Source organism: Sus scrofa, chromosome 15 (assembly GCF_054392235.1).
Source record: "Sus scrofa isolate SSC_HxYL_T2T_F1_AM1 chromosome 15, Sscrofa_HxYL_maternal_Yorkshire_Landrace_v2.0, whole genome shotgun sequence".
NCBI classification, from domain to species: Eukaryota; Metazoa; Chordata; class Mammalia; order Artiodactyla; family Suidae; genus Sus; species Sus scrofa.
The window spans coordinates 23,716,648-23,741,508 of NC_139397.1; the positions used below are offsets into that span (position 1 = coordinate 23,716,648).

Genomic DNA, 24,861 nt, shown 5'->3' on the forward strand with positions numbered 1-24,861 from the left:
TAATTTGTGAATCTTGCAGCTTTGTATTAAAATTATTAAATAGTCAGCTCTAAGTAATTCTAAGTGTCTGTTTCATTAGGATATATTTTAAGAAATTAAGAAAAGGCAACGGGAAAATGACTGTTGATTTCACAATAATTGATCAGATTGCTACTATGCATCACAGAACCATTGTGGCTTAAAAGGCTGCTTGGTAAAGTTATGCACAAACTCAACTCCTGGCCTAAACTCTAGTGCTTGAAAAACACAAGGGTTATTTCTCAATTCCTCAGCAAGGAATCCAAGTTCTGGAAAAGGAAGATTCAAACCTGAAAAAAATCTGCCTTCCCAAACCTTAAAAGCCACTTAAAAGGAGATGGATGCAGGGCAATTAAAGCTGGAGGCTGTCTTCCTAACAACTGCCCTAAGTGCATGCCTCCTGCTTCACTGCCAGTCATTCTAGAATGGCACAAAGGAAGTGATATTCTAAAAGGTATTTCAGGTAGCACACCTGAGAAATCAGTATCATAAACCTGTTACCTCAGGGATCGTCTTTCCCAGAATGTCTTTGGCAGAAGATTTTTTCCCCCAGTTCCATGAAATGAGGATTCTGTAGCCTAGTAATGTAGGGTAATTCTACATCACACTTCCCTCTTGGAGATGCACAGTACATTTTGGCTTCTTACAAACTACTGGATATAAAGGAGGAAGAAAAACTAACTTCAACATGTCATGTTTCAAACTTTTTTGAGTACAGAACTATTTATTTTATTTAGCTTTGGAAAGAAATTTATTATGAAAGCAAAATTTTAATGTTCTTAGCCAAAGCAAGCAAGCAAGCAAACAAATAAATAGGTGATGTTACAGAACTAGATGGGGGAAATTCTCTCACTGTGTATATGTATATCAAATCATCATGATGCATACTTTAAATATCTTACAATTTTATTTGTTAATTATAACTCAGTAGAGCTGAAAAATACATTTATTATTTTTTTACTTTATTTATATTCCAAAACACCTTCAACACAGTTAGTGTTTCTTGGAACACACAGATAATTATGACAATAATAAAAATAACTGCTACAGGTAGATCTCTAAGCTCCAGGCCCTTCATGTAAAATAACTCAATTAGTTCTCCCAGCAATCTGATGGTATAGAGATAATTATTACCATTCCCATTTCCCACCACATGTGAGTAACTGAGATCTGGAGGGCTGAGCAACTTGCCAAAGGCCGTTTCCTAGGAAGTGAGTATGTTGCATTTCAAATTTGGTAATACTGATATATTTAGAATACAAACAAACTGAGACCCAGTAAAGTAGTGGTACTTGTTGCCTAAGTTAGTATTGTTATTTAGAGGCACAACTGAGATTGTCTAAGTATGACTGTCACAACTGGTTCTTTTGCAACATACCATGCTGCTTCACTTGTATTACTTTTTCAGTTATTTTTCTTCTAGATTACATGATTTTTGCATGGGTGTATGTGTCACCCATATAGATTTGGTACGGCTTCTAGGTACACAGAGTTAGAATGTATATTGACCACTATTATGCATTTGTATTAAACAATTTATACTAATATTTTGTAGAGGAATTTGCATATGGTGTGTGTTCAATAAATGTTTGAAGAATTACATTGATTGATACTGCCAGTGTCCAAGACTTAGTGACCTTCAATGACAGATGTCTGTAGAGAGAGTGATTAAGCCTATTTGGTTTTTTATTGCCATAAATATGCATGATAGCCTTTGATATCTGAATTTTTCTTAAATATGTTTATCACTTGCTTTCAAAATAAATGTGTTGTAAGGACTTGTGAATTAAAATCTGTAAACATGTTCACATCCTCATTAGAGAGTACAACAAAAGTACAAAGCCATGATCGTATCTCTAAGTGGCAAGAGAATATTCAGACAGATTTCACTGCCTCCTGACAGAGTGGTTGGAAGAACATCTGTTCCCTGCTGCTCAAGGCATTTCTCTTTTCTTTATACTTGATCTGAGCATCACAAGAGTTAGACTTTGCCAAAGCTACATGGCAAAATGGAACTCTTGCTAGCCCTACAAACCCTGGCTTTTTGCAGGGATCATAATTAGGCTCAGATAGTTAAAAGAGGTTTCAGAGAATTCCTGCCTGAATGTTTTTTTCATATTGTGACACCTGTAATTGTACATGGAATTGCAAATTTTAAAAACCTGATGGGTCTCAATAAATTATGTGATATATATAAATTATCCCTTATGAGATAGACTTTAAATTGATAGTATCACACCAAGCAATGATATAATAGAGCTACTAGCACTTATCCTTATAGGCTAATAGCTACAAATGATTTTATGAATCATTAATTTAGAGTTGTGGTTCTACCTATTTTTAAAACCCAATGTAATATGAACATATTTTGTCTGTGACATGACATGATTAGTTCTGAGAAAGGAGGCCATTTGATGAGGTAAAACTCTCCCAATTTTGAGCCATTGGATTTTTTATAATGTAATTAATATGGTTATGACTAATTATAATTCTTGACTATTAAAGAAGGAAGATTGACAAGTTGATAGATCAATTCTGGTTACTTAATGTCCTAAGATACACTGCTTTTTGAATCATTGCACATGCAACATATAATTACTTTTTTAAAAAATCTTTTTTTATCTCTTCCTATTTTTGTTATTTTACTAAAGTGTAAGAACATAGAAATTAAGCAAAACTGGAGAACATCCTTTTGGCTAAGGTTCCTTTTTTAGTTCAATTAATGTTCCCTTTCCTCTAGTAGACACAGTTGGGTAAGTGTTCAGAGTGTTTCATGGTGATTTCACTGTGCATCTACCATTAAAATAAACATGAAGCTGCATGGCTAAATTAGAGCATGCTGCTTTGAAAATGTACCCCACTATTTTCAGCATATTAAGCTGTCAGAACCTGATAAAACTGGGCTCACACTCCTAATTTGAGAGTATGTTTGTAATGCATTTATATCCTTTTCATCCAAAGCTGGTATGAAATGTAAATGGTAGCATAATATGATTATAGATGCATCAGTAGTACATGAAGCCAGTGTACGTTTTAGAAGTATTCCCTACAGGTTTAATGAATCAATACTGGTGAAAAGTTTGTAAGATATGTCCAGTGGATTTTGCTGTAATCAAGAAAAAAATCTGAACTTACGTCACCATTTTCATCTTTGTTAATGTGCGTGACAGTGTATCCTTACCTTTCTTTGGATTTGTGAGAGTGTTTTTGCAATAAGTCCCTTAGTGGCATGCTCACTAATCAATTAACAAATATTACTAAGCAGGGACTCTGAAGCAAAGCAGTATGCTGGTCTTTTCCCTATACTTCGTGCAACTTTCTGTTTGATATTCTTTTTTTTTTTTCTTTTGTCTTTTTAGGGCCGCACCTATGACATGTAGAGGTTTCCAGGCTAGGGGTCCAATTGGAGCTGTAGCCACCAGCCTATACCAGAGCCACAGAAACAATGCCAGATCCGAGCCACATCTGCGACCTACACCACAGCTCATGGAAATCCTGGATCCTTAACCCATTGAGCGAGGCCAGGGATTGAACCTCATGGTTCCTGGATGGATTCATTTCTGCTCTGCCATGACGGGAACTCCTCTCTTTGACATTCTGATGCTCAGTAAACATTTACTACTTTGCATTTTTCTTTTAAATTAAAAAACAGAACTGCTGACAAGCAGGCTACAGCCCTAATGTACAATGAAGATATAGAGTTGTGTTTAGGCTGATGCGTCTCCCAGAGACAGATATAGTTAAAAGTGTGCCTTCAGAGCTAAACCAAATTTAGCTCCAATTCTAATTTTCTCATTTAATATTTGGGATATCTTGGGCTAGTTGCTTAAAATTTATGTAGGTCAATTTCTTTAATGTAAAATAGGAATAATAGTAGTGGTCTTCAGATGGCTAAAGAAATTCATGTAAAGTTTTAAACTGTTCCTGGTGAAAGGTAAATATGATGAAACAGAAAGCTGGTTTGGGATGCAGACTCTATTTTAACTCTCTTCTCCCTTGTGTTAGATTTGTGATTTAGTTTAAAAAAATCAGCATATTTTATTGATGTGAAAACAAATTTGTAGATGTTAAGAGGTCTGGGAAGATAATTTATGGATGAAATTATTCTGTAAACTAACCACAAATAAGTGCCAGTGTTGACTCATTTGTTAATAGCTACATCATGCATCTACTTTTATATCTTAGAGGTTAGAGATAGGAAATAAAACTATTTCAAAGTAATACTCGTTTGTAACTTCTGAATGGATCTAAGATTGTTACTATCCTTTTTCTTTCCTCTTTTCCAAAAAACTGATGCTATTTCAACCCATACTTGAAGCATTTTTTATGGGTCCCCAAAAGAAAATAGTAATGTTTCTTTTTAATTTCAATTAATTATTTTCTATAGAATAAAAACTTATAATAATTCCAAAGCTTTTATATTTATCACTTCCAAAAATGTCCACCAATAAAAGCTCAAAATCCTTAGGATATTATTTCCTCTTCTATAAAATGAAGCTAATACTTCCTTCCTGAGAGAATTTTTATGACCAGCAAACAAAACTATGGGAGGATTTATATGTGTTATTATCTTTACTGACTATGGCAGGTAGTATAATGGCCTCCTCAAAATGTCCATGTTCTAATCCCCAAAGCCTGTGAATATGTCAATTAAAAGACAAGGAAAATTAAGGTTATAGATGGAATTCAGTCTGCCAATCAGCTAACCTTACAAAAGGGAGATTACCCTGGATTTTCCTGTTGGGCCCAGTGTAATCACAAGAGTCCCTCAAATAGAATAGAGACAGGAGATACAGCGTTGGGGGAGACTTGATGAACAAAGAGATCAAGAGTGAGACTAAGGGGGACTCAACCAGCTCTTCTTTTGTCTTTGAAGGTGGAGAATGGTGGTCGGAGGGGCCGGGGAGCGGGCAGCCTGTGCAAATTGAGAAAAGCAAGGAAACAAATTTCCCCCTAAACCTTCCAGAGGAATCAAGGCAGACACCTTGATTTTGGCGAAGTGAGACTTAGGTCAGACTTTTGACTCAGTGAACTATAAGGGAATATATTTCTGTTGCTTCAAGCCATTATGTTTGTAGCAGTTATTTTTTTACAACAGCAGTAGAAAACTAAATATTATGTAAATTATTGTTTTATAGGCTCCTCCTAGTTATACAATTCCAAAGATTTTCAAATATATAGTTTTCTAGAGACTTGGGTTTTGTCCCAATTCTGCCACTAATTAACTGTTATTCTGGCCCATGTAACTCTGCCTGAGTGTGGTGTGTGTGTACAGTAATGTCCTTCAGCTGCCACACCACAAAGAGGTGAGAGCATGATCAAGGCAACTTTGAGATGTCAGCTTCATCTCGGTCATCATGCACGGAACTCATTATTTTAAGTACCAGAAATATGATAATAAACGTAAGAAGATCCAAATATAAGGCTGAGAGGATTATTGAAGCAAGAGATAAAAGTGATATGTTTCTTTTATATGTGCACAATTAATTGTACTAGGTCATGGTGTCCTACTGGAGGGTAATAGAGGGACATGTCAGTTTTCTTGATGATATCATTAGATTTATGGCCATTAAAAATATTTGCTTCCCAATATTTCTCTACTCAGTCTCTGATGTCCTCCATTCTCCTTCCAACACATGAAATATATTATATATATATTATATATGTGTGTATGTGTTTATATATGTTATATACATATATATACACATGCACATATATATCCATATATATTTAATACAATATCTAGACACAAGGCATACCAATACTTGTGTAATACCCTGATTCTATAAGCTCCTTTTTATAATCCACAAAGTACAAAAGACGTTTGCAAAGTTGCAAAAGAGGCTATGATTTTGTTCATAAAGAGAAAGGATTTATTTCTCTCAATTATGCAATATTTTTTATTATGAGATGAATCATCCAGTATACATCTCAGGACATTCACAAAATTAGCCGTTGTTGCTCACTAGCCAGTATTACATTAATGTCTCAACTACTTGGAGGGTATGTAGCAAACAACCACAACTCCGGAAAATAGAGGAAAGCATAAAGTAGACAAAAATAGTCTTCTGAGCAGGTGTACTCATACATTTTGCTCATGAGGGAAACCCTTACAGGAAGCCACTCAAAGTTTCATTTAAATTTTCTCTTTGTAAAATCTGATTTTAGAAAAGTTTGATTATCTTGGTTTCTGATCTAAAAGTCATAAAAAACTAGGAGTAGTAAGGATGGTACTAAATGGGTCTACACTGTCAACTTCATTAAATTATTATTGATGGCTTATTAGCAAGACAAAAAACAAGAAAAACAGAAAATAGACTTTAAAATTACAGCAGTATGGAGTCATCTGCATCTCAAAAGTCATTAAGGCAGCGATCCCAGAGTAAGCATTGGCTTTCTGAAGTTAACCTTGAGTCATCAAGAAGAAGTTAAATTATATTCAGTCTCTGTTATTTCAGAAGGCAAAGTTACAAATTGATTTCAGAAAGACCTTTACCTGTGGTGCTGACCGTTCTCGTGTATCTATATAATGGACAAAACACTGCCAAAGGCACTTTGCTGATATCATCTCAATGAATCAGTGGTAAGAATAAAATAGAATTATAAGATAGAATAAAATAAATTGTGCTGAGTCCTTTCTTTTGCCCCTCAGTTCCCTTTTTTCTTTAGAAGTTAGCCACTATGCTCCCAGGCTACTTTTCCTAGCTTCTGCATAGGCACTACAAGTTAGAGCCACTGCTGAGAGACTGGAAGAGGGACAGAAGGAGACAAATTTTTCCCTACCCCTGGTGGCAACTCCTGCAGCAGCAGACAGTAAAGAGCTATGGAATGTGGTTCTAGGCCTCAAAGGGTTTTAAGGTGGTTTGTGTACATTTGGAAGGAACATGGCCTCCTGGATTCCTACCCAGAGAACATTGTATGTTTCCAATTGCTGCAAGGCAGGGGGGCTCTTATAACTCTAGCAGTTCAGCCGCAAATGCTGGCTCCTGGCCAGCAGCAGTAGCAGATTCCTGGTTTTAGGAAAACAATCCTTGTTTTACGGTTGCCATGCTGCCACCCTCCATTTCTTCTTTTTACTCTTTACGCCTTTTAAACACCTTTATAACCAATTTCCTAGTACAACTTTCTGCTTGAATTTCTATCATGTTCTGTTTTTCTGACAGCACACCAACATATTTAGATATAGATACATAGATATATTGATGTGTAGATATGGGCATAGATATATACAATCTGTATTAGAATGAAATATGATTAAAATATAAATTAAATCAAATTAAAATGTGATTTTTAAATGAAAGTTGATTGTATCTGAGAAATTCAGCCATCTAGAAGTGCTAGCCAAGTAAAACTCAATCTCAGCATTAGTACTTGCTGAAATTAAAAATATGATTTAGGAAATTGTCAGCAAAACTCTTCTTTGCAATTAAAACTACTTTGATAGTTTTCTGAGAACTATAATGGCCTGAGCATTGACTTTAGTCATTTCATAATGTGGTCTAGAGAAAAAAGAAGAAAAAGTGCCCATAGGTAAAACATCATGCCAGAATCCTCTGGCACCATTAGCAGGTGACAGAGTGGATTAATAGCTTCAACCCAATTAAGTCAATATTCTGCAGACAGCATTAATTCCCCATGTCAAGCAGCATGTAGGTTTTCAACAAGCAAGATCCATGACCATAATGCTACAAGTGTATATGTGGAGCTCTTTAGATGTCTTGTGGTCATAGTGTTTCTCTCCTTTCTAATTTTTATATCTTTTCTCTTTAGCAAATTAAAACATTTGGTCACAGAAATGTTACATAAACATTTACTTGACAAGCCACTCTATTCACATTTTTAAGTGTAGCTTATTAAAATAATGGCAAAAATATACAATGCTATTCTTCCATAGAATTTTTCTTAGTTGCCCTAGAAATGACTTCTTAAATTTGGGATGAGCAGTACAAAAAATGAAATATAATAGAGATTGTTAAATGACTAATAGGTACAGAGAAACATGGTGAAGGAGGAAGCCATAGGATTTGCATTCAGCCTCAGTTCAAATATTCTCTGTAATTCTTTGTACCTGAGTTAGGCCACATAACATTGGCATTCTAAGTCTGTTTCCCACTCTAAAAGGGGAGCATAATATTTATTGAGATGAATGATTAAAGTTGATGTATACAGACTACTGATCATGTATGTCTAAATAAATAAATGGTGTGATTTTATATTGTAAATATAATAGTAGCATAGTATATATGTGGGTATATATGTAAATGCATTGTGTACATGGGTTTGAATTAGGCTGAAATGTTTGAAATTGCTTATATTGAACTTTTTTTGACCTACAACAATATATATCTTCCTCTGTTAATGAAATTGTAATTTCTTATAAAAGGATTGGCCCAGGGCATAAGATTTTTGCCAATTATTGATAATAACTGGATATTGCTTTTTTCTGTGTTGATGGTGACCTCAATGTGTCGGCCCATAAGTGTGAGTGGCATCATAGATATTAAAGGATTTTAGAGATTTTCCATTAATACATCATGTAAGCTTTGGGTTTTTTAAATTGTGTTTTTTTGGGGAAAGTTAGAGAATAAATGTTGTGTTACATGTGCGTTTATCTAAATGAGCAAAACGTATGAACACGATGTGAGAGTAAAAGATTCCATTTGTAACTGAGTGTTAAATGGAAGATGAAGTTAACTTCCCTAGAGTAATCAAACACAAATGAACAAATAATTTGCAGCATTCATAATGATGCCATGAAACATTTAGAACATTCACCATGAAAACTAAAATGCTGAAATGAAAGATAGGTAGGGACTAATGTGCCAAATACCCAAAGGACCACAAAATATGCAAGTGCCATTGGAAAGGCAGCTTTGAAAGATCATATTGTCTAAATTGGGTTTAAGAACAGTTACAGAGCTATAGAAAATCACCTATCTTAGTCTTAAATGTGCTGTTATTAAGTCAAATTATAGTGAAGTGTTATATGAATCTAAAAGAATGATAGCCAATTTAGTACAACAGCCAGGAAGCTATTTAAAAATATTAAAATATGTGTACATCACATATACATCACACTTAATTTTTGAAATGTAGGCATTCTGAAAAGCATTGCTTTTTAATTTTTTGGCTTAAATGTTGTCTAAACCATAAACATATATATATATATAAAACCCTACTGAATTGATTTGAATAGCCTACCTTTGCATGTGTGAGAGTATAAGACTAGCCTATGAGTCAAGATCAGCTTAGTGGGTTAAAATACTAAGATAGTTGCTTTCCTGGTAAAGAAGATTTGTCATCTCCTATGTGTCAAAAACAAGGATTGTGACAGCAAGTAAGAAACTTGCAAGTGAAATTTCATGTTGAATTTGAGTGAAGTTGAGTGCTATGAATTAAAAATTTTTAAATCTTAAGAACCGAATTAACTTCAGTGCATTGAAGTATGCCTGATTGCGTGATAGTATGTATACAATCCACGTATAACTAATATTTCTATATATTGGCCGGTATTATTTAGTATATATTAAAATACACATTCTTTTTCATCGTACTTTAACTTTTGGTAATTTCCTTGTCTTGAAATACTTCTTTATAAGTGGACTATGTGTAATTTACATGATTATGAACTTATGCAGCTTTTTAATTGCTGAAACATAGCTGGGTAAATTTGTTTCACTTCAGTGGGTAAAAGAATGTCTGATGGCATCTCTATTTTAGGATAACACTTGAAAACATGTTGAAATTGAAATCTTTGGTACTTGGAGAAACTGTATATTTACAGTTTTTAAAGAATCATGGAATTTCGGTGTGTAAGGGAAATTGTAAGCATCTCATTAAATTGTAAGCATCTCATCAATAGATTAAATTCTACATGCAAATTAGAGGGAATAAAATGGGTTATGATCTCTAAATTAATTATCACCATGCTAAGAGTACGTATCACCTGTTAAGAGTATGTGATTTCTGGATGAAGTTCAAATAACTTAAAAGAATGTGTAATACAGAAACTGGAATATATTTATATATGAAACATACATTTTCCTCAGAAATCTGTACCTTAGTAATTTCAGTGTTTGGTTTGGTTTTGTTTTCTTATGGATGGTGACACAACTTTCTTCTTCCTATGATATTGATTTATTTCATGATTATAGCTTTTGAAATCATGGAGAAAAACATGGAGCTCATTAAAGTAAGAAAATGAGAAAAGTTATTGCCTTTGGACCAAAAAATGTACTAAACTAGTATCTATTATGCAAATCATTGCCATTTGTAAATTAGTCATTACATGGTTCATGGTAGCAAAACTGATATAAAATGACAGAGCTAAGTAATTTTTTAAACCTAAATGTAGAGAATATTCAGGAGCATGTTTAGAAAGAAGGGGAATGTTCCAAGATGCTTAGATGTGCTGAAGTGGAGAAACAAGTTTAGAAAATCATTGTCATGAAAATTTATCATTTTGAAGAAAATTAGTTTGTTAACATAGGTATTAAAACATAATGACTGCTGATGGGTAAATTTCTTAACATTGATTTGTATACATCCCCATACAAGGAGTCGAATAGGAATATGCACACAGTATGTACTTATTAATGCTGAATAATTATAAAGCTGTTACATTAATAATAAGAGAAAATGCCCAAAGTGGGATGACAGACTAGAGGGAAATAAGGAGAGTTTCAGAATATAATAGAGGCTTTTGGTGGTTGAGTAGTTTTAAGAGGCTATGTTAATATAGCTATGTAAAATTATGTAATTATAATCAAGGGACAGTGGGCTGCTATAACCATGGGAACTCCACTTGAGGAACGTCAGAGCCCACTGCAGACACCATCAGATCCACATGGAAACCAGGATTTTGAAGTAAAGGAACCCTTACACCAAAAGATGAGGTGATTTTTTCAGGGCACATAGGAAATCTGTGGCAAGATGGAAACCAGTTACATATATCTAAAGAACTACTTTGGCCATTCTGACAAACCTGGGGATCCCCACAGGATAATATGCTTAAGGATGTTTAATAAATATCACTCATAAATAAATAGACTCTGTTTCTTATAATGTAGAGATGATAACATTTTATAAATCAGAAGTCTCCGCTAAATATCAGTTGCCAATTATTGTTTTAATCTATTCCACAACCAGGGTCCTCAGTGATTTAATAAACAGCATAAGTAAAGCAAACAAGGTATCAATAATGAATTAACAAGGAGAGAAAAAATTCTTTGCTAAATATGGTCTGTTTTTATTTTGGTTAATTCATGTTACATTTAAATAACTGTCTTCCTTCATAACATTAGAATTTGGCAGAATTAACATTTTCTATCAGGCCCTTATTTTGTGTAGTTAAATTTCAGAGGCAGGGTAATTTGATTTCCAGAGTGGGATATTGATTTTATACCCTTAAGCTCGTTTTAGATATAGGGATAATTGATCAGTGACATTTAACTGGTTTACTCTAGGGCAGATGATCTGGAAAAGCAATCAATACAAAAGGAATGAAAACTAATAGTAATTTCTGTAGTTAGGCCAATTGTAGAACATGAATATTTTGATCAACTACGAAATCATTGCTTTGCATTTTTTTCTGTTTATTGATTGGAAGAGTGATACCTTGCCTGAAAATAATGGTAGTGCTAATCACATATTAACAGTGAAATAATCATACACATAAAATAAAGAATCCAATTCAGAAAACAGAAAAATGATAAGTATTATTTTTTTAAAGCCCTTTATAAAATTAAGAAAAATGTTATGTAAACCATCCGCTGGATTTGTGGTGTTTTAAAAGAAAAAAAAAAAATCCCTGATGGCTGAATTTCTTCCCAAACCTTAGGCTTTACAGATACAAAAAGAAAAAAGCAAAAAAAGCAAAAGAAAAAAGAAAAAAAAGGAGCTTAAATCAGCCTCACACCCGGTTTTCGGTAAGGTTATTTAATTGTTGCTAATTGCAATATTCCTCAGCCAGAGACGGGAACTTTGTTAGAGATAATATAGTGGGGAGGAACAGGGAAAAAAGAAGAATTTGTAAAATTTGAACATAAAATTTGAAGCAGAAGTTTCTCTCTACCTCACTGTGTTTAGAATGCGGAAATGTAACACAATATTAGGAGAAGCATACATCCTGAAACAAGATGCAATTAGGTATTTTTTAACTCCTCAATAACTACAGACATATCAATTAGGTAATCAAAAACAACAATTCTTTATTTGATCAGTGTTCACAAAGTCTATACTTCAGTCATCTGAATTTTGAGGATAATAAATATAGTCATAATCTAAATGCATTATCATCCATCTCAAATAGAATTTTTCACACTGCAGATAAGAGTAATGGTGAAAAATAACATTTATAAAAGCTAACAATGTATCTGACATTTTTCTAAGAGAGCGTGAACTCATTTAATCTCCTCCAAAACTAAAGAACTAATATTATATCCCAGTTTTACAGGTGAAGAAATAGAGACACAGAGGGATTAAATAGTTACCCAGGGTCACAGGTAATAAGTTGCAGAGGAGAGATTTGAACCACTATACCATTCTGTCACAGCAGCTTTATTCATGCATCTTAAAAAAACATTGGAAGAGATAACTTATGTTTTCATGAAGATCAGCTATAATTGAAGGACTGTTGCTATTTTTTAGGTTTGGCCAAAGTGGTTATTCAGGATAATTTCAGAGAAGTAGATACAGAAAACAACTCATTTTTCTAATCCACCCTTATTTATGTGTTTGTAATTTAAAAGATATTTTGGCCTTAAAGGGACTGGTGTACAACTCTATTTTAAATTATCTATAACTCTTACTAGGTAAAGTGAACATATCAGTTTTTCTATTTCCATTAATAGTTCAGTCCCTAATATTAGAATATATGTTAGAAATAAATAGATTTATTAATATATCAAATTTCTGAAAAACGCTTAATAGGGATAGTTATAAACTTGAGAAAAATGAGGTAAATCTAAAGAAAAAAAAATTACCCACCCAGACTGTTAACTATTTTTACCTCTGATAGATGGAGACTCTTAAAACACATACTTTAGAGTAAATGGCAAAAAACAGATGACCACATTTGTAGTGAACATTCCTATATGATTAGATGGCTATTTCTTATTTACATTGAGTATAAAGGTAAGGAAACCAAAATTTACTTAAACAATTATTGTGGTAAAATATACATAACAATATTTACGGTTTAAACTACTTTTAAATTTTCAATAATATCAAGTATACTCACATTTTGTATTCATCACTATCCATATCCAGATATTTGCCATTAACAGCTGCTTTCAAAGATGAAATAATGTACTAAGAATTTAAGGCCTTAGATAGTTAGCTCAAATTGTATAGATAAGCATTTATTTTCATTTGATTAAAGAAGAAGAAATCCATCTTACTTATTCTATGTAATCTCCATTGTTTCCTAATAGTCCCACTATGTGGTCATTTTTCCTTTACAAAAAATGAAATATCTACTTATGAGTTTTTCTTTTCCATTTTCATAATTGTGAAATGCTTCAGAAACTTCATATCAAAGCTATACTCATGTTTATTCAGAAGAAGCAATTTTAATTTGTTAGAATTGCAAATCATTTGGTGGATTCATTGAGATGAAACATTTTCTGTATACAGGAAATTATCATTTTTACTATAGTCATAAAGTAATACAAATGAAAGATGCTTAAAATATTATGATTTTTAAAACACATGTTCTCTATTTTAGCAAATCCCAAGCTCTAGTTTAGTTGCTTTTACTTGAACAGTTAAAAAAATACTGGCAGTTTGTAATGAATTGAATGAAAATGACAACATGTTATATAGGTAAATATGTCAACCTATGAGAACCTAAAATACTCATTGAATTTTTACCTGTCTGATCTAACTCACCTTAAGAAAATAAATAAAGGATATTACTAGGGGAAAATTTTGCATTTTATTTTATCTTTCTCATGACTAACTTTATCGCTGACTTGAATATTTTTTAAAAATGATACACAAACAAAAAAAGGTAAATGATCTATTTCCACCTTTGAAAAGAATTTGACGTTTTTATTAGAGTTTTTGGAAATTGTTCTTTATAAAGTAATTTGAAGCAAAGTCTTAAAATCACATGACTGCTGCTAAACCAGAATACAAAATAGTGATTTTTTTTTTTTTGATAGTTATATTCTGGCATAAAATGCAAAGTTTTTAATCTCTTCATCTCTGGAGTGAAAATGGGTTATTTGCCAATATTTATATTGTCAAAATTCAAATTATTAACCTAATTTTCTTCCTGTCTAAACATTGAAAGCTTGTTCAAAGTCATTCAGTCATATGCCATCTTGGTATTTTTAACTAAATAATGAGCATTGTATTCTTCCATCATGGCCTTCAACCTCCTTCCAGGCATTGTCAATTTCATTGCCTCAGCTATGAATTCCATGCCTCAGAGTAGATTTATATATTTTTCTGGTTCCTTATTAATATATTGGTCAAAACTAAAATACTCATTCACATTTAAATTAATCATTTGTGTTAATAGTAAATTCAGTTTTTCAAATATTTTCCCAAAAAGAACTGGGCACCAATCATCAGAAAAACATCGATTTGTGTCCAGGAAAAATTGCCTAACAGTCTTTAGTAAGTTTTTGGACCTATGTAATAAAGCCAGTGATTTTAGATCTCCACTTCAGATAAATGTGAAGATGCTTTAAAAATCACATTCTGTTGAGCCTGTGTATTGAGCCCTACATTTTTATTGATAAAAAAACCTTGATATAAGCACTAAAATACAATATCACCATAGCGAAATTCCCCAAATAGACAAAATATGAATGAGCATTCAGCCTTCTAAAAAGACTGAACAGTTACATGGTGACTCAGGAAATATAGAATTAAAAGGCCATTATGCTATAGTAATGGCTGTTCATGTTTTCTTTCTTGAATATCCTCTCTTTACATATTTATTTTGAACCAGCAATGCAATAGTTATTCACTAGCATGGTATAATTAACCTTCTTTCTTGAGCTGGTCCCTTCAAAAAATCTTGCTCTTGCAAAACTCTTACCACATTTTCTGGTACTCTCAAATTATACTCCCCCCACCCCCCAACATTTCTTCTAAGCCATTGTAGGTCTAGATAACTCCAAAGTAAAAATTCCATACTCATTTTGGATGTTACTCTGTTAGCAACCCTTTCTTTTTCCTCATCCTGTGCACCACTCCAGCAAGCTAGGCTAAATGGGCATGCATCTTTTTGTGGTCATTATCACAATCTGTATGTTTAGTAGTTGTCACCCAGCACCACCTGCACCTCCTTCCTCATATCTGACAGTAGATGCTAAGAAGCATGTTTTGCACTTTACAGTTTTCACTTTTTAAATAAACTATTTTTTAAGAAAAAAGGCCCTTGAGAGAATAATTTATATTATTAATCCATTTATTGTGGTAACCATTGCTACCATATGACAGTCAGGTACTAATTCAGATGGTAGGTAGCGCCACCTAGAGTATGTTGTTTTATGATAGACTAAGTCTGCGCCTGGGGCTCAACAAGAAAGAATGTTAGAATCAGTTGTGATGTCTTCCATGGAAATGAAAGAGAGGAGAGGAAGCGTGTTATTCCTTCCCTGCTGTAACAGACAGATTAGAGTAAGTACTAGGGTTAAAAAGAGAAGTGATAATGGGAGGACATGGCTATCAGAGCACGAAAATCTGTAGAGCATAAAAGTAAAACCCAGTGGAGGACTCTGGGCAACCAAGAAATAACATGAGGAATGTGCCTGTGGGATGGGTGGGGGTGTGTGTGTGTGTGGGTGTGTGTGTGTGTGAGAGAGAGAGAGAGAGAGAGAGAGGAAAGGGGAAATTGAAAAGTCATATCTATAAGAAAACTGAATTTTTTCCCACTTTTGCCTGGGGTCATATTTCTTTCAAACCCTGTCTGTTGTTTGGGTTCTTCATACCTCAAATACTATCTCCATCAAAAATGTCTCCATAGCTGTCCTATGACTTACAAAATTTTCTCTATCACATTGCTGCAGAAACTCATTTTTTTTTCCATTCCCCATTCTACACCACTTAGTGTTTTCATTTTTTTCCCTCTCACACCAGCTACTTTTATTCTTATACGTGAATGAAATTAGTCATAACAGCAGCTCTCTGAGCATATAATCATGCTGAAATGTGGCAGAAATGCAAATGAAATGTAAAGCTTGTTTAGCATAAAAGAAAATGGATGCCCCTTTCCAAATAGTGTAATGTTCTAAATATAAACCTTATTGTTCATAAATCTTCTACGATGAAGTTTTGAAGTTATGCTGTTTCATCCATAGAGTTGACTTTATTTTCAGGCCAACAGGATTCTGTTATGTGAATAACCATGGTGAGAGCGTGAGGGACAGTGCAAGTTCTAATGATTATTCAAGCAATTTAATGCAACTTTGGGGTTAAAGTACAAGTATTTGTCCCCTTGGATTACAAATACATAATACTTGAATATTTCCTATTGCATACTTTCTATAAGATCATAAAAACAGAGTTGTTAAAAAAAGATGAAAATTTAGCAATGATTTCAGTGTTCAAATATAATTAAGAATGTAAACATTTCAAGTGGCCAATGCTGTTTGCACTGATAAGAGTTCATGTTACCTGAAGTATTGCCTTCTTCCTCAAAGGAAACAAAAACAAAGGCAAATTTTTGTCCCTAATGCTTTGCTTTTGTCATGAAGTAAACAGGCTCTGTATTATGTACTTTTTGTGGTTCCATATAGATTATATAGATCTATATAATAAATATTTTAAACTCTTGCTTTTTTGACATCTAAAAAAGTGATATTCTGTGGGGTCTTCCTCTAAACTATATCCCCTAAGGATTTGGACCATGGCTTTAGATTTCAGTCAGCCATTAGCCCAGTAAAGCCTTAAAAATTAACCTCTCCACTTACAAACATAAGGAGAATCATACTGATTGAAAAGTATATATACAACCTGTGGTACAAGCATAGCTGTGGAGGAGTTCTTTATTAATCAGAAAAAGGCTAGCTACTATTACGAAATTCTAATATTTAGGAGTATAATACAAAACAAATTTACTTGGCCTGGTAACATTCTAACATAAGTATTTTGGGTTATTGGAGCTCTGAGAGGACTTTGCTCCATGCAGTCATTCAGGGACCCAGGAGAATGGAAATTCTGCTTTTTCCAAAGTAGGACTTCCATGATCTCCCTGGAGGAGGGGGAGGCATCAAACAAAGATACAGAGGAAAGGGGAAAAGAGGGTGAAGGCACACCTGCTTCTTAATCACCTTGATCCAGAAGAGACAGACAGAAGAGGCTTTTGTTCCTATTCTCTTCCTGAGAATTACTCACATAGCTATACCTAGATACAAAGGAAACTTGAAATACAGTCTGTGGTTGAGCACTCATTTGTCAGCATTAATTCTTATCATGAAGAGAGAGTAAAATTTTTGATAGACAATTTTTGTCATAGTCATTTATTTGAATAAATCTGTGCTTTTTATGATGTCTGCTTATATTATCTAGTTGGGTAACTAGTATCACCAGTCTATTAGTCTTTCAAATATATACTGAATTCCAAACAAGTGAACTATAAAAATAAACATAGTGATAGCTATGCAGTTTAGTATAGTTGTTTCTAGCTAGACAAGCCCATTTCAATTAAAATTAAGTAAAATTAACAAGTCCTCAGTCATACTAAAGATATTTTGGTTTTCTATAGCCACATGTAGCAAATCACTAATTTATCTATTGATCACAGAACATTTGAATCAGCCAGAAAGTTCTATCTGGTAGTGTTGGTCTATAGGTTTGTCTTTCTTATGCTCTCATCAGGTTTGTTGTTCTTAATTCTGGAACCCATAATCTCTTTTTCTTCCTAATAATTTATTCTCAGAATAATTGCTTCATTTTCTGTACTTAATGTCAGAAGCAAGCTTTCAACAAGGCAGTTGAGATGAGGAGGTGAGGGGCATAATTACAGTTCATTGTGAAATTATATGAAAGATGGTGCTGATAATTTGTATATATATTTTTTTATTTTATTTTTTGGTCATGCCTGTGGTATGCAGAAGTTCCTGGGCCAGGGATCAAGCCTATGCCACAGCAATGACAGCATTGAATCTTTAACCATTAGGCCATCAGGGAACAAAAAATACAACAAATACAAATGTATTTGTTTTATTTCTATATTGATGACAATTGGTGATTTTCTTACACTGTTTTAGAAAAATAGGACTGTAAGGACTTTAAACTCACATTATTGTACAAAACTTTCCAAAACTTTGTATAGTAACACTGGGTAGCTACACAATAAGCTTTCCCACTAAAAAGTGAATATTCTCCATGCTCTTCCCTTTTGTTCTAGCTGCTGCATGCCAGGGACACTTTTACTAGTTTATTGCCTGTTTGCTAGGAAATAAGTATCATTCCTGATCACTCAAGGACACTTTCTAGTAACTCAGCAATATGAAACCCAGCCTCTGTCTCAGATTCTATAAATGGTGATGCTCCCATTTGTCTCATTTATAGTAGAGAGGGGATATTTTTAGATGCTCAGTGATTTGGACTATTGTTTCAACTATGCAAGGTGACCTCAAATATAAAGAGGTTTTATCTGTTATTCCTTTTTTGAAAATATGTTAATGAGGTCACATGGAAGAACACAAATGACAAAATAAAACCCAATTATAAGAACTGGAAAATCATGTCAAAATTAATATTCTTCTGGGAATTCCTTTCATGGCTCAGCAGCTGAGGAACCCAACTAGGATCCATGAGGATGCGGGTTCGATCCCTGGCCTCACTTGGTGGATTGGGGATCTGGTGTTGCCCTGAGCTGTGGTATAGGTTGCAGACACAGCTCCATCCCACATCGTTGCGGCTGGGCCTAGGCCAGTGGCTATAGCTCCAATTCAACCCCTAGCCTGGGAACTTCCATATGCCACAGGTGCAGCCCTAGCAAGCAAAAAATGAAAGAAAAAAAAATTAATATTCTTCTGATAATGGGCATGATGATCACTGTCATTTTTTAAGCTTGGATTTGCATGGATCATACTTCAGGTGTAACTTTTTTTTCTTTTAATGCAATTTGGTGAGCCATTCTGAGGTAGTTTTTTTTTTTTTTTTTTTTTTTTTTTTTTTACTTTAACATCTGTATTTTACCAATAACTTCACCCAAGCAAGTGAGAATGATTCTTATGGAATATTCTCATCTTTATCACTCAAATATAAATGAGTGTTGTATTTCTCAACATGTAATTTAAAGGGAACCATTGATTAATTTGAGATGAAATACTCAAGAGAACTGAAAAGGATATTGAATATGAAGACAAATAGAAGCAAACAAGGGTTCTTGTCCTGGCTCAGAGAAATCTGAGAAGGGGCATTATAAGTTTTCAACATGTTTGTATGTCTATCAAGAAAATGGGATTCTCCTATCTTTGTAATTTCTAACACCTAAAATGTGACAAATGGAGTTCCCTGGTGGTCTAGCAGTTAAGGATCCAGCATTGTCACTGCTGTGGCTCAAGTCCTGTTGTGGCTCAAGTGCAGTCCCTGGCCTGTGAACTTCTGCATGCCACAGGCACAGGCAAAAATAAGTAAATAAATAAAATGTGACAAATGGGTGGAAATTACTTGTATATAGATTTTGCATTAATGTAATATAATGTTTCCAAATCTCTGTTTTTGTTCAGGCAGAGATTACATTTCAATCTATTAGGAAATTTTGAAGAATTCATTTCTTGGTTTTCTTTTACAAATTTCTAACTCTATGCTTTCTTCTAACTGAGGGATACTATGATTAATCAATAACTGTGCGCTAACAGACATTTTTGGGCAATATTTAAAGAGAAATAAACGCCTAGGTGGAATCAACTACGGATATTTAATTTTATCCATTGAAGTAAAATCTATTCTTATTACTTCATAATTAGTAACCTAAAAAATAACTACTTCACAGATATAATTGATTTTAACTTTGTGACTCTCTTAGACCTTAAACCATCTTTTTTAAGAATCAAAAAGTTCATCCCATTGGTTTGCCTGTTTTCTGTTCCTTTAATCTTAATTCAGTTTACAAAATTGGCCTTTTATGACTTACCAGAAAAAAATCACTTTTGGTTTTTGTATTCTCTGTTCTTTCCCAGTTTCCTCTAATGTCAGAAGAAAAGTAGGCACACAAAATCATACATATGCATATGTATCCCCTACTGCCACACCACAAAATCAAAAAATACAAATATAAAACAATAGCAACAAAAAGCAATGTATAATTCTGAAACAAATTAGCTAGCATTAATGAAAAATGGTGGTGATCCTTTATCAGACACAGGATAGTTTTACAACCGTTCTACACATTTGTAGTCCACACAACTTCATCTCATTGGTATTTTGAAATGTATGTTATATCAGTTGCCTTTGTCAATGGTTCTGAAGGCCTCTATCACCTCTATGATTAACCTACCAGGTATTTTCATACTTTTCAATAAAATTTTCATTTCAAAAGCACATTAGAAGATTTTTAAATTATCTATAAAGTGATTCCTCCCAATTTAATCTTTTTTATTTGGTGAACTGTATTTTTTTAGACGCATTGTTAAATGGAATTCAAATTACTTATCCTATCCGCACCTCCTTGTTTGAGACTTTGAGGAAAATAATGTGAATTTCCCAAGAATTATGTAGAGAAATTGCCCCCAAATGCTATTGTAATGCAAATGAAATTCACAAATTGCTTAGTTTTCCTTGTGCATTCCAACATAATTTACTGAAAATTGATGAGGAAAATCACATTGGATTTTTTTAGTAATTGGCAATGATCCCTGATGACCCAATTAGGCATAGAAGTTGTGTTTTTCAGAAATATAATTTTAGAAAAGAGATAAGGAGATAAGTTTGTTTAGTACTATTCACATCACAACTGTAAAACTTATATTAATACTGAAAAGAAATAGCTGAGATGATAATAAAGTAACAGCATAGTAATACACTAATACTCATTTTAAAATATAATTTTAAATATCTCTAAAAAGTTTTTCAAGTGATATTTTCTGTAGACAGTATATGCTGCAATTTTACAAATATTACAATATGGAAAATACATAGCATATATGTAATTCTCTTACACAATATAGTTTATGATTGATGTGGCAATAAAAATATTGGAAATAATGAATATTTTAAAATTAGCCTTTAGGAACCACATACAATAGAAACAGTGCATCCTGGTATGATGCTAAGGTTGAAAAAATACTATTCTTTACTTCACATAAAATATTGTTTGATTTGACAGTTGATAGTAATTTGATATTCTTTGTTCTTGTACACTTATAGTTATTCTTTGAGACCTAGTTGTGTTAAACTCAAAATGATATTTGATATTGATTGTTTAAGAAACATCCAGAATAGTCAACAACACAATATCAGAAGATGTTTAGAATAGCAATAATTTAAAAAAAATATTTAAAATGAAGGAGCCACTTTCAATATAATGGTGTAGCAATATAGATTATAGAGTTTGAAACACATAAATGAATATCATAGCCTATTAAATAATTTTATGATAGGAATGTGATTTTAAATTTTCAAATGATGTTAATTCTGCTCTGAGAGGTTAAAAATAAATTCTTAAAGTTAATTTTTAAATATGCTAAATTAAGTATAAGTAAGGAAATAATAAAAATGCTGAAACTTGGTGTAACTTTTTACTACCGAGCTGCTAGGTGGTCCCATCTACGCATTATGCAAGATTAAAATAATTAATTCAGAATATTTCAACATTCAAAAAGGTTTTAAAAAGTGATGTCTTTGGGGATTTCATTTGTAATGCACAGCTTGCCTTCTTTAAATTGTCTCTCCTCATTTTAGCTCCCATTCTCTATTTTCAGAACGTAACACTCATTGCAATATCTTTATGTTCTTATTTTATGAAATCCCTAAAATATTTTTGCTAACTTTGTCCCCATAGGTTCTTGAGTTTTACTTCCTGTTCTTTCACATACATGTCCTTCCCACTATTAACCAGCTCCCCTTCCTAAAGCAAATTAATCCAACCTGTCTGGACGGCTCTCAGTTCTTTCACTCATTCCTATGATTTGTACAATGAAGTCCTGGACACAGAATACCTAAAGCTTTGTCTGGTCTGGTCAGAATACAGAAAGTTGTGGTGAAAATATACATATCGTTATTTTATGTAACATAAATACAGCATACACCCTTTGTGTTGGAGGGAGTTGTTGGTTCTGCTAAGTTTATTTTCACTGTCCTGACCAGATTCTTGGGCTTATGCACTCCAGTAGTGCAGAGAGCTCTTTGCAGGTGACTTATTTATTGCTGACCTAGAAGTTTCCTTGGTTTGCACAAGTGTGTGATTTGAATAATGAATAAATGAATAGAAAGGTATTGATAAAACTAATACCTACTCCCGATAAAACAGGAAATGAAAAACTGCAATGAATTCATTAATTTAGCGTTTTCCAAACTTTTGGACTTATTTTCATGATACCTATTCACACTTCACAAAATTTTAATATATATTTTTGCATTTAATTTTTCACCAGCTTTTGTTCAAGTTGTCTTAGGTGATAAGGTTGTCAATCAAAAATTATCCCTACATAAAGCTTAATAGTTTTCATTTATCTGAACCAAAGCAGATGCAAGAGAAATAAGAACAATTGAGCAAAAGAATTGTTAAGTAATATTTTATTTCTAACTTAATAAATGAGACATTTTAGAGCCTAAAAATAATAGGAGTAAATTAAAATTTGTAAAATAGGCTTTAACTTTTTTAGACCACTATGTTAATTTTTAGCATTCCTCAAACATTAATGTAGTAAATATTTCAGCTTTAAAAAGCCTTGCATAAATATAGCAGAATAATGAGTGGATTTTACATGGAATATTGACTGCATTATATCCTGACTCAAGGAAAAGAGAATAAAAATACTTCAAAAACTTGACTTGTGAAAACTTTACAGTTTTCCTAGACTAAGGTCTTAACAGTTGAATGCCTCAGAGATTGTCTAATGCCTTCAGGAGGCCAAAGAGATCTGGCTCTATTTCGTCATTGCTGAAGATACTCAGAATAATCTCAGCTCACCACAGTTTAAAGCCTGGTCGCTCTCAGGACTCAGAGTCAACTGGTATAGATGCAGAGAAAAAGACAAAATAGCCACCTACTCCAAAGCTTTGAAAGTGGGTCAATGAACTGTGTTAATGCGGTACAGCTGCAGCATCCCTAAGACACTAAAAGGAGAGAAAGGAATAAAAAGAATTAGAGCATGCTACCCTATGGTCTCTCTTCCTTTAGTACATTTATATGGTCTGTTCTGTTGCTTTGCCTGAATTGAGATCTGCTGAAAATTGAGACCAGACGCAGAGTCTTAAAAGATAATGATTGTCTTCCTCTTTTTATGGAGAAGGCAAGGATTACTTTACTAACCAGCAGGCAAAGAAACCTTAGAACTTTAGCTAAATCCGTGAAGACAAAAAATATGAATGGACATACACTTAAACACAACTGTTTCCTTTAGAAAGAAAATGAAATTTTACTACATGTAAATTTTCCTAGAACAAGAGGCCATTTTGGTCAGGAACTTCACAGTAAGTGACCAGGATCAGATATAGCTGTTTGTCTATTAGTCAAATTCAATCAGTAATCAAAAAAATATGACCAGCTATATGCCAAATGTTTCTAATTTAATTCTTATAGGTGAAGTTAATACCTGTGTAGGTATAGAGCACATGATGCAATGTCACAAGACATTAGCTTGAATCACATTATAATGAGATGTGATGAAACATGATACATCACATCAAAATAAAATGAAAAAAGCTTTGGATATATCTGCAACATAACATTCAATACTAAGTATGTATAAGGGGGGGAAACAAATTATGGGCAGTCTGAGTAAACTGAATGCAAATAATTTGAATTTATTTACCGATCAAATCTTCACTCTAGTAACACTCAGCAGAACTGCTGTCATTAATAGTCAGGGCTTAATATTGCTGCCATTTCAAATTGCATTGGTTGTAAAATTGCAAAACTAGTTGTTAGGCTAGATGTCATTCTTTTTCCTTTGAAAATGATTGATATTGGTTCAGGTTTATTTATCCACAGAACCACCAAATAATGCAGGAGGCTAGTTTTTCAAGTAGAATATTTTAAAATTTTATCCTTCCTGTATTTTTCCACATAAAGTGTGTTTATATTTAAATACATTATCTTAATAATGTGCTGACATTCATTTTCTGGCCCCAGCCTACTGTCTCCCGCTTGCTTCAAGCACATGTTCTCAGCAACCAGAGGCTGTTGTGTTTAACTTAGAATAGGCTTTCTGAAAACTCAAAAAGTTAGAGGCCTATTATGCATTACTATCTTTGCAATTATTCACTAGAAACATTAAATCCTCATGAATCAAATTCTTAGACCTTTGATCTCTGACACTAGTTGAGAATAATATGAGGCACAGAGAGAGGAATTAACAGGTGGTATTCACTATCTTTTTGTCATTCCCACTCCAGCCTGACATAGAATTTGGGATATCAACTGATGGAGGGGCTCAGAGCTGCAACAGGACAGCCAAGAAAGAAGCTTAGTACTTAGCCTATTCTGGGTATATAGTGTTTCAGTCAGCCCTTTCCAATTTCATAATAAAGTTTTTGAATATAATGTTCCACAGATTTTGTTCAATGATATGTGTTGAGAGTCTGTTTGTATCTTCTTCTAAGTAGTAACTTGAGTATAATTGATCCATGTTTCTCAATGAAAATTTACCTATCAAGGCGTAACTAGGACATTCTAGTGAAAGGGTGGAAAGTCAAATTAGATAATTTCTT

At 33.3% G+C, this 24,861-nt stretch overlaps 1 protein-coding gene and 1 pseudogene across 5 annotated transcripts in view; one reads left to right on the forward strand and one right to left on the reverse strand.

The window, feature by feature from the left end:
- Positions 1-24,861, forward strand: part of LRP1B (LDL receptor related protein 1B) — a 1,884,722-nt gene that overhangs the window by 129,478 nt on the left and 1,730,383 nt on the right. The window lies entirely within an intron of this gene.
- The window catches only part of LOC110256980 (PAT complex subunit Asterix pseudogene), a 32,705-nt pseudogene that overhangs the window by 7,230 nt on the left and 614 nt on the right, over positions 1-24,861 (reverse strand).